The following is a 12162-nucleotide window of genomic DNA, read 5'->3' on the forward strand; positions in this document are numbered from 1 at the left end:
TACCTGCTTTATTTACTTTTTTCTTTCTTTATTTTGTGCACGTGGACGTCTCGAAATAATAAAATCAGTCATTGCGTATAAAATGCCTATTTCGCGCAATGCGCCAGAAACAGTGTACGCGCAGCGCCCATGATATTCTCTTCACAATTTTTAAGGTACGCTACTATTGGTTAAACTGCCCATATAACGCGCATTTTGATTGGTAAAATCTTAAAAAATGGGCGTGTTGGAGATAAGAAGGGGGCAGTCCTTACAGAGATAAGAACGCGTTAAGAAGATTTTCAGAATACCGATTTGCAATGATTTTAGCGTCTTCTTATCTCAGTGAGATAAGATAAAAGATAAGAACAAAGATAAGAACGTTTTCAGAATACCACCCCAGGTGGGTGTTTCATAAAGCTGTTCGTAAGATAAGAACGACTTTAAGAACGACTGGTGATCCTTTCTTTTGGTAAATGGTATACACCATAGTAGGTGAGCGGCCAGAAGCCAAAAAGTGCCTTATTTCTTGACTTTAATCCCCCCGGCTGGATCAAAGCAAAATCATACATCAAATTAAAGGAAATTTCCTGAATTTTTCGGAATTGGGCATTAAAAATGCCGTAATGTGTAGCATCACTATGGAAACCAGCCTTGAACAAGCCACGCCCATTTTAGATACTTATTGAATATTTATCACGAATATTGATTTTTTACTTATTAATTTAGATTATCAGATATTTTTTCTTATTTTCAAAGGATAGATCTACTATATATTGTAAGAAGAATTACTGAAAAACAACTTAGCATGAATTTTATGAACATTTTCTCAGAAATTGTTGCCTAGCAACATAACTTTCCTTAGCAACCATTTAGCTCCTTAAGTTAACCACTTATTTTTCCATTTCAAACCTAACTTTTAACTTTTTAACTAGGTTGAATTAAACCAAATAAGTTACACCAATGAAATTATATAAATTATTATTCAAAAATAATAAAAAGAACTGAAAACCCCCATTTAAGCTATTGAGAACCTCAAATTAATTTGCTATGCTCTCCCGGACACACCCCTTCACATCGTACAAATCGCCATTTTATTGTTCATTTTGACTACATTGATACACATACATGTACGTACAAGTCACATACTTTATACTATTTTGTATGGTGAAAAAGTTGATTGAGTGAATAATTCCTGATCAATTATCTTGTCTTCAATAGAACAACAAAATGACCATTTCACATTATCCATGGATACCAATTGTTGCCTAGCAACGACTATTTTCCATAGCAACGACTATATTAACACTCTTTTCCCTGGACAAATCTGTGGAAAATAGTCCATTATGAGCAATAATACTGACACAATTATCATTATAGATGTCTACAAACTCGTTTTCAGTAATCATTCAACAAACTGACTATTTTATAGCTTCCATGGAGTCAAATGTGTTGCCCAGAAACAATATTCCCTAGCAACGGTTATGTTACCACTCTTCATCTCGGCTAAATGTGTTGACGAAGTTGTGCCTTAGAGTAAAAATATTGAGAGGATTAACATATCATAGCTTGTTATCGATAGGCAAACAATACTCCGGAGTTTACCATTATGTACTGACACAATTTCAATGCCTAGCAACACTATTTACCTTAGCAACGATATGTTTCCCCCTAACCAATTTGGGGAAAAATAATCCACTTTTAAGTTTGTACAGTACCATTTGTACAATAATATACCTACATGCATACTGACAATGGTAAATTGAAGGACACCGCTTCATTTCTCTTATTTAAAAAAAAATCATCTATCCTTGTATGTATATTGCTTGTCTACCTATTCTAAACATGAGCATGGTATTTAAACTTTATCATTTAAAAAAGAGCAGCTTCAAAGAGAAATTTTAATGTTTTTTGCAGATAAAAGTAGAATAATATGGTTTGGATGATTCATAAACTGAAACTGAAACGGAAATAGCTGGTGGGTACATAGCATTTTTTTTTCTTTTTTAGTTTGCTACAGTAGGTATAGCATTGATGATATGATAAAATGGACAACACTACTATTTAGGCACAGTCCCTGATTAAAACTTTGATCATAAAGTGGGCCTTCACCTAAGGCTTGTACAGATATTTTTTTTTTCAATTTCAGGGCCCTCCTATACTAGTACTCAATTAGGTCATTGGCAAAGGCTTTTGGCTGCATATTTACATGTAGATCACTTTTTTTGAGTGAATATGGAATGGTTAACAAATGGATCTCTCTTGTCAAATAATACATAATCACCCATGCATGTTTAGGTTGTAGCCCAAAGATGCCAAAGCTGTGAGTTCGACAAGTTTCTGTTGAAACTTTAATACTATTAATAGGTGTTAGAAGTTTAATCACAGGGAATTTACTATGTCACTTTCAATGTGATACTGTTTGTTCCATGGAGATTTAGATCAATGTAAATCTTCAAACACATCCATGGTATAAGAAATATTTCTGAGAAAATATCTGAAACATTGATGTAATTGGGATGATACCCCTACAGTATTGGTAAAACATGCTGATACTAATAATACAAATGCATCTGCATTTGTAATGATGATTTGTTCAAATAATAAGGCTGGAACATTTAAATTACAGCCATAATTTTGTATCACTACTTGAATGGAGTAGAAAACAATGAATTGAACAATAATCTCTAAAGTAATAATCACTCTTCAGTGTGCCAAAATGGACTCAGTGATGATCTGGCAAGTTTAACTCCTTACTGTGCTATAAATCATCTCTGTTCCGATCCAGAAAGACTCAAACTTAGTGTATTCCACCTTAAGAACAGAGAGCAGATCAAAAACTGAGGGTCAGGTGGTAACAAGCCAACCTACCTTGGCGTCATTGTAGACCGTTCTTTTTTCATACAAAGAACATGCTGCCAAATCAAATGCAAAATTTGGAGCAAAGGAATATCATTCTGAAGAAGCAGGGATACATATGGGGAATTGATAGATGCCAAATCTCTCTGTACCACAGCTCTGACTTTATGCTTCTGCACTGCTGAGTACACAGCCCTTGGTGCTAAATATTGACCCCAAATCTTAAATGGAGCTTGCAGAGCCATCACTGACTGCCTGTGACCATGGACCTACCACTCAAAAGAAGTGAGTAATCTTTACCTACGATGTATTATTGCCCCCACCGTACGTCAGAAGAGAAGTCATCAGCACAGATGAAAGAAAAAAACAATCAAGAACATAGTATTCCACTGGTCAATCATGACCCTGCAACGAGACTCAAATCTAGACACAGTTTTCTCTGCTCAATAGAATCCCTTAATGACTCTGCTCGCATAAAAGCGTCACCCACTGGTCTAACAATCTCCAGTCTGTGATGCACAATCTAACCTATGGACTTAGTACATCACTCTCCAGGTCCAAGTGAAGAATGGCCTACCTGATCTTGTTTGAACCGCCTATGGGGCTACAATAGGAATGAAGAAACTTCCTGCAACTGTAAGGATGATCATAGGATACAACACTTTTTTGGCATACCCCTCCTACCAGAGCTTTGAACTGCCACTGCACTCGATTCTTTTCACAGGAAAGCTACATGTAGATCTTGTACCATTATCAGGACATGACATCTTTAATGAGCTAAGAAGAAGTGTGTCATTAATTATCTGACTGGTAGAAGACACCTATTTATGGTAATCTGACATTTGGGGAAAAATGATTATTTGGTCATGGGTTGTTGGATGGGGGAGGGGACAGGGACTTAATTGTTTCCTGATGGGGTTGTCTGTTAGGCCATGGACCTAGGTCCATGGTGAGGCTAAAACTTTGCTGAAAACGGTGCCTATATTCTGAGTGTTAGTGTTTTAAGGTGAAATTTACAATTTGTCAGTGAAAGAGCAAATATATTCAATGCTAACAATCTTACCCAATATCTACATACTCCCCTTAAAAGGCTACCTTTTGGAGAGACAAACTCCTGCACACCTAAGCTCCCATTTGGTCATAGTATACTGAATGATTTTAAAGGGCAATATTTGCTCTGTGCCCATCTTCTCGGGTAACTACACAAGTCCTTTGTAGTAGAGGGTTCAAGCAAGATCTGGCTTTTGGGTTGAGTGATTCCAGATCTTTGGCAGCGCACGGCTCTGGTAGGAGGGGGGGGGGGGGGCAGACCAAAAGGTGATGCACTGTCTGATCCTCTCCTCAGTCGTAGATAGTGTCTGCATCCCTGCTGTAGCCCCGAACTGCATATTAAGGACTTTGCACCTTTTTGTTCCAGACCATAGGTGATTACATGTAAGACATAGCCAGGATGGCCAATCGTCATTTGAACCTGGGGCGTGATTCGCTAGGTCACATGGAAAGCTTTTGCGTCACAGACTGGAGATGGTTTGTCCATAGGGCGATCCTTTGACTGTGTGCATAGCTATCAAGGGATTCAGTCAAGTGAAGGAAATTGTCTTGATCCTAGTCTCTTTGTGTCAGGTTCATAGTTAAAGAGTGGAAGAAGGACATCTTTTTTGCTCTTTTTTCCACCCGTGCTGATACCACTATATCTGGGGGACAGTGCCACACAATAGGTAAAGATCATCTACTCTTTATGGTAGCAGACAGACGGATTACTTGGTCGTCTGTGTAGATGTTAAAGAGGAGTTGGGCAAGGACACTTCTTTGTGGGAGACCATTTTTCTGCCTCCACCATTTGCTGCTGGAACCACTGAGATTCACAACCGCTTTCAGCATTTTTTAAATTAGCCTTGTCAACTTGACTTCCTTTGTCATCACAATGACTTTCCTCGTAAGTAGGCCTACCCCATGATTAACTGTTTCATAAGCTGCAGTTAAGTTATCAAAGGCTGCTCTAGTTTTCAGACCTTCCTCAAACCATCTGATGTACCGAGTCAGATTCAGTACTTGATAAGTATAGGACTTTCCTGGCCTGAATCTCAGTCACAAAGGGAACAATGCGGTTAAGCAGGAGCTTTTCAAAGGGCTTGTATGTGTGACAGAGTAGAGAGATTTTTCTGTAACTCTGATTGGGTCTTTGCCTAGCTCGACTTTGGCAACTACCCTAAATTTCCTCTTGCCATTTTTTTTTCTTCATGCAAACAGTAGTTTAACATGTCAGCAGCCATTGGTCCAAGAAGGGTGATCTGCTCACAGAGGACATCATCTAATCCAGGTTCATTGTTACTCTTAATTATTCCCTTTGATAGCCTAGCACAAGCAGACAAGACGTTCAGGCTGAATTGTCTTGTGTATTTAAATGACTCTTAGTTGGGAGATTGTCACTGCACTTTTATTTACGGAGGTTGGCCATTCGTGGGCAATAAATAGGGTTACCTTGACTGTACACAAGAAGATAGTGGGCCACTTGGTCGGTGGTCACTAGTGGTATAGTTTGAATCGTTTTTCAAGGATCCGAATCGTTTTCCCCGGCTTTTCTGCTGTTGTGAGTCATGTCCATTGATTTATTAAATCACTGTCACTTTCTTTTTTATTATCCATTATGGTAGTTGTAAATTTCCCCCACATTCAAGTGTATCGGCACCAAAGGGGTCATTCTCAAAGCTGCTGAAATATTTACTGTACAGCAGCTGCATCATTCGTCAAGCCCGGAGAATAGTTTGAACAGCATCCTCATGGAATATTCTTCTGTGAGGATTTCTTCAACAGCTTTCCAAATGTGTCGTAATGAGTAGGGAGTGCTGGAAGATCCTGTGGATTGTTACTGTGTCCGTATCTAACTGCTCCCAGATTGCTTTCTCAGGGTGAAACATCTGTGAAAGGGAACTTTGCGTAGAGCATGTAGAGTGATGGCTTCATTCACCTTTATCCCAATAGGTTGATATTGAGTGTGCGGGAGAGGGTCAAGCACAACCTTGTCACATTTTGTTGGGTGATGCAATCTGATTTGCATCTGACCAGTTCTCCACAAGTTCTCCATCTCGTTGGTTTCTCCATACCCCCAGATAATGCTGTGACTGTTGAAATCCCCAATAATTACATTTTCTCGATCGGAGGTGGCTTCTCGAGGAAGGGAGAGAGATTGGTTCGGAGGTTTATAGAAAGAACGTAAATGGGAATACTCATAAGTTCAATGGTTAGGACTTTGCCATTTATCTTGATGAGACAATAACAGGGCCTTCTTTTAATTAATTCTACTTAAACAGATATTTGACCCGCTAATTAACTGCTGGAATCAGTAATGTAATGCCCACTAATGTACAGAGACTAATCGGTTCTAGTGAGCAACAGGCACAGATTAGAGTAATTTTTGTTGTCTAGTTGGTATATACGACATACTGAGGGTCTCTTGATCTGTGTTTAAATCATGGCAGGTGATCATTGAAAAGGTTTTTTCATCAAGTTGTGCAGATAAACCAGCAATCCTGTTTGAAGGTCTGCAAGTATACTACTGTGTTAACTGCCCTATTGCCCATCCATTGGTATAATAACAACAAAAAAAAAAACCTTCCAACAACACAGGAAAATTGCCAGAATTGCAGATAGAAACTTTGATAGTTCATTGTGATTTACATATTTTAGTAGGAACCTCATAAAGTAATTAGTTTTTGAGTTCACAATGTACAGAGTTGCCAGAATTGCAGAAAGAAACTTTGATAGATCATTGTGATTTACATATTTTAGTAGGAACCTCATAAAGTACTTAGCTTTAGAGTTCACAATCACTACAGTATAGGAATTATATTTTCCATAAGATAAATAATTCCGTTTTCCCATGGCAGGCACTCTAAGACTTATTGGCTGGTCTTGGATACACTTTGAGACTTATTGGTTGGTCTTGGATATATATTACTTTTCCTAAAATGTATAATAAAATGTTCCAAATAACAAACTAAATGATATTGTTAATATTACCCATTTCCAGCGACAAGATACATTTTTAAACTGAAAATTTTCACAAAATTCACCAAAAGTGTGCATTATATCCTTCCATTTACTATGAATAAGCGTCCATTGCCAAACTCGGTCGCTTTATTAGAGACTTTTAGTCGGCTGTATACACCCATGCCCTCTCTCGATATGCCGACTGCCTGGCCAGATGGCTGAAATTAATTGTCATCACCACAATAAATGCTAAGAATAGTATAAGATGCATTTTGAGGACCAAAAAAGGGAATTTGGGGAGGTTGCAGGCTTGAAATATCACCAAAAAGTGATGGTTGCTAGGTAAAATGCTGTTGCTAGGCAACGTAATGGTTTCCATAGGTAACAAAAAATTCTATGAATACTGAATTATTTAGATTAGAACAGATAACTTGACACAGGGTATCTAACTGAAAATTTTCACAAAATTCACCAAAATGTGCATGATATCCTTCCATTTACTATGAAAAAGCATCCCTTGCCAAACTCAGTCGCTTTGCTTCCTCGCTTTGTTTCTTGGAGACTTTCTTGCCACCCCAAGGAAAAGTTTTCTGTATAGACCAATTTCACAACGTGAGAGAGCAGCAGACTGGTCGCCATGCTGCGGTGGGCGAATCAACTTTTATAGTACACAAGTCAATAGGGTATTTGGTACATTCGTTCGATTTTTTTTTTATTTTGGACCAATTGAGCAGATTTCTTGTAAGATTCACAATGAGCATTAATCGGAGAAGTTCAGGTCGCAGCTGTGCTGTGTTCAATTGCCACAACAATTGGAGAAAGCTTCAAGATTGGAAGCAAAGTGAATGTGAAATTCACTCGCCTTGGACTCATGAAGCCTGTTTGTGTGTGAAGCCGTACTCCCTGCATAGGTTTCCAGGCCGTGATGAAGGCCCTGTTTCATAAAGAGTTGCTATGATAGCAACTCCTGCTGGAATGGTAACTACCATGGCAAAAGTGAGAATTCTGCTTCCTGATTGGCTTTTATAATAAAAGTTGCCATTCCAGCAAGAGTTGCTATCATAACTTTTTTTATGAAATGGGCATTCTCACTGTTACCATGGTAGTTAACATTCCAGCAGGAGTTGCTATCATAACAACTTTTTATGAAACAGGGCCCTGGCCCTCTCTTCCCCTTCCTCCTTTCTCCTTCCTCTCTGTTTTATTATCTTGCCTTGCCCCCTCCTTTTGGATACTTATAGGCCTGCATAAAATGTGGTGGTGGTGTTTTTTTTGTGGGGGGGGGGGGGAGGGAGGGGGATTTATTTGATCATGCTTAGATGGAAATATCAGTCCCCCCCCCCCTCTCTCTCTCTCTATCTCACACTATCCCTCTCTCTCTCTCCCTCTCACTATCCCCTTCTCTGTATTACACTATCCCTCTCTCTCCCTCTCTCACACACTCTCTCGCTAGCCCCCCCCCTCTCTCTCTCTCACTACCCCCCCCCTTTCACTATTCCCCTCTGCCCTCTCACTATCCCCTCCTCTCACACATACTCTCTCCCCCTTTCCCCTCTCTCATCCTCTCTCTCATTCTCTCTCTCACTCTATGTCTCGTTCACTCTCCCGCTACTCTAACACAATTTACTAGCAACAAGAAGTGAGCTCCCTGATGAAAACCAACAGCGATTCTTGGTCATCATCAACTCACTTTTACTGATAAAACTAAGGGGAAAAAGTAGCCAAAGTGCAAAAATTCATCATACCTTCATCGGTCAGATATGGCCATTGTCTTACATCGTCTACCCAGGTGTCCATGCTTTATTTTATTGATTTATGATGAAGTTAATGACACAATATCAGAGCTTATCTGTAAACTTTCATTGAATTTGTACACAGAGCCAGTCGCGGTCAGCGCACTTGCCCACCGCAGCAATGGCGTCGCCGATAGAGGGCCAAATACATAAACCGGCCGTGAAATTGGTCTATACAGCCATGCCCTCTCTCAATATGCTGACTGCCTGGCCAGATGGCTGAAATTAATTGTCATCACCACAATAAATGCTTAGAATAGTATAAGATGCATTTTGAGGACCAAAAAAGGGAATTTGGGGAGGTTGCAGGCTTGAAATATCACCAAAAAGTGATGGTTGCTAGGGAAAATGTTGCTAGACAACACAATGGTTTCCATAGGTAACAGAAAATTCTATGAATACTGAATTATTTAGATTAGAACAGATAACTTGACACAGGGTATCTAACTGAAAATTTTCACAAAATTCACCAAAAGTGTGCATGATATCCTTCCATTTACTATGAAAAAGCATCCCTTGCCAAACTCAGTCGCTTTGCTTCCTCGCTTTGTTTCTTGGAGACTTTCTTGCCACCCCCAAGGAAAAGTTTTCTGTATACAGCCATGCCCTCTCTCAATATGCTGACTGCCTGGCCAGATGGCTGAAATTAATTGTCATCACCACAATAAATGCTTAGAATAGTATAAGATGCATTTTGAGGACCAAAAACAGGAATTTTGGGGAGGTTACAGGCTTGAAATATCGCCAAAAAGTGATGGTTGCTAGGGAAAATACTGTTGCTAGGCAACATAAAATGGTTTCCATAGGTAACAGAAAAATCTGTGAATACTCAAATATTTAGATTAGAACAGATAACATGACATAGGAGGGTATCTATTTGATTTATAACAATATTACAATATCCATTAAATGATGCATATAGTCGTAAATACACACAAACATATATATTGAGTGAAATCCGTCACATATAGGGGTTAATTAAACACGGCAATAATGTAACTTTTCATGATCATATATGCATTATACATCCTAGTCTTCCTCTTTTATCACTTTTTCACCAAAATTTACCTTTTTCATTAGTTTTTACAAATTAAAAACTTAAAAAAAAAATAAAATGGGTTAATCTGGTAAAAAAATTAAAGAATACTGAAAAGTGAATATGGTTGCTAGGGAAAATAATGTTGCTAGGCAACGATTTTGAAATCAAATATGTATGAAATATATATTTGGTTGCTAGGCATTATCATATCATTCAATCTGTAGTGATTTTATCCTTGAAAATTCTATATTTATATATAAATTAGTATAATTAATTAACAGATCTAAATATTAAGTTGCTGCTTTGCATTTATCACAAAAATGGGCGTGGCCTATTCAAGGCTGGTTTCCATGGTGAAGCTACACTCTGCGACACTTTTAACTCTCAGTTCTGAAAAATTCAGAAAATTTCCTTCAAAATGATGCATGTTTTTGCTTTGATCCAGTCGGGGGGATTAAAGTCCCAAATTTTGGCCTCTCGCCGCTCGCCTATAGGCGATGGTTTAGCGCGTAGGAAAGGATCACCAGTCGTTCTTAAAGTCGCTCTTAACTTACGAACAGCTTTATGAAACGGCCCCAGGCCTTAAAATGTTAACGGATATAGAAATGTAAGTAAGGTTAAAATCACAGGCCTTTCATTATGTGGAGGAGCCGTGGTGTAGTGGTTCTGACTCTCGTCTTGTAAACAGAGGGTCGTGTGTTCGAATCCCACCGCGGTCTGGCGTCCTTTGACAAGGCGTTAATCCACACATTGCCACTCTCGACCCAGGTGCTAAATGGGTACCCGGTAGGATGTGAAAGTCATTGTAGCTTGTCCAGTAATGTGTGCGCCTCACAGGCGACTGACTGGAATACTCCCCCAGGGAGTGGAGGATGTGTACACATTGTGTGCTGGAATGACTGATTGAATCCGACGACCGGGGTAATAATATATCTGTAAAGCGCTTAGACACGTCGTTCCGATGGATTAAGCGCTATATAAAAGCGGAGTATTATTATTATTATTATAGTTACCTATTCACTCCAGAATTTCGATTGACTAGAAACATAAGAAATAGCAACTGAGAAATTCCATATTTGATGTTTGTTATTTATATGGGCATAATTCTTGCAGCACTGCAGCAAAACATCCGTGGGATAATTATAATGTTTTAATGAAAAATATTATAATCTGTTTATTTCATATTATGGCTCTGGAGTCTAGATCATTAACATTATGACGTCATGCATATCCCTTGAGATAAATTTAGATCAGCACCTAATAGGGGTGTCAACTTCCAAGCAAAAATAAATCATGGGGATTCCCCTCCTTTGCTAAGAATATTTTTCAAAACATTTATGGCGAACGTCATTGATGACAAGTTACTGGCAAAAGGGCACCACTAAGGTCTGATCCTTTTAGCGTTTCAAAAATGTGCGAATGCATAGAATATACAATGTACTATGTGAAATCATTTTTTTATTATTACAAAGCGAGCGTGTGATGTCTATTTCCTGACTAAAATTTCCTAGGATGTGTAACATTTTAATACTCCATGACGTTTCTGTTAATGCCGTCACGATAATGAGCATCCGTAAAGTTAATATTCGTGCAGTCTATATTAAGTCTCTAATAGTCTATTTCATATATTGTATGCAGGCAGTGGGATAGCATCTAGACAATAATTTTGCAATATTGAGGAAAAAAATAAATTAATCATTGGAGGATACATAATTATAAAGTGTGTGTGCAATTTATTATTAAAACAACGACTGGTGATAAGGTAAATAGAAATGACCATCAAAGGGTTGGCGATTTTTTTGATTTTTTTAAAAAAATCAAAAAAATCGGATTTATTTGATTTAAATCAGATTTTTTTTATTTAAATCAGATTTTTTTGATTTTTTTAAAGTTCCTTCGAAAAAAAGGGTAATTATCCCCCCCCCTTACTCTTACAATGACATCAATATTGATGTTATACATTTCACCCCTGATATTGTTCTTAACCACATATTTTGTAATTAAAATCCAGTAAAAATGGACAATTAAAAATAAATTTGAGGAATCATGTATCTGAACTTAATTCTATCATACATAGGCCTATGAAGGAATATTCCATAGGGAATTCCCAGTGAGTAGAGAAAATTCCCCTCTGGGATTTTTCATTCAAATATTTAAAAAATCCAAGAGAAAAAATCCCTTATCAAAACTGCCAACAAACCCTTTGCCAATTACTAGTATTCATGTATATTGTAAGAGAAATAATTCAAATCAATGATTTTTTTCAATTAGTCACAGCTTTACAATAGTCAAAGAGAGACTACAACTGTATATGTTAAGGATCTTTTTGATAAAAAGCTCTTCTCTTGCTACAGATATAGATGCAAAACTCTCAGTTTTGGAGAACAATATAGGAGATAGCTTAGTCAAAGGGTGACTATACTACATTTTGTTACTGTGATTTTTTACATTAATCTACAATTTTCATTCCCATATTCTCTACAAAAAAAATCTGTTTGATCC

Source organism: Lytechinus variegatus, chromosome 5 (genome assembly GCF_018143015.1).
Source record: "Lytechinus variegatus isolate NC3 chromosome 5, Lvar_3.0, whole genome shotgun sequence".
In the NCBI taxonomy this organism is placed as follows: Eukaryota; Metazoa; Echinodermata; class Echinoidea; order Temnopleuroida; family Toxopneustidae; genus Lytechinus; species Lytechinus variegatus.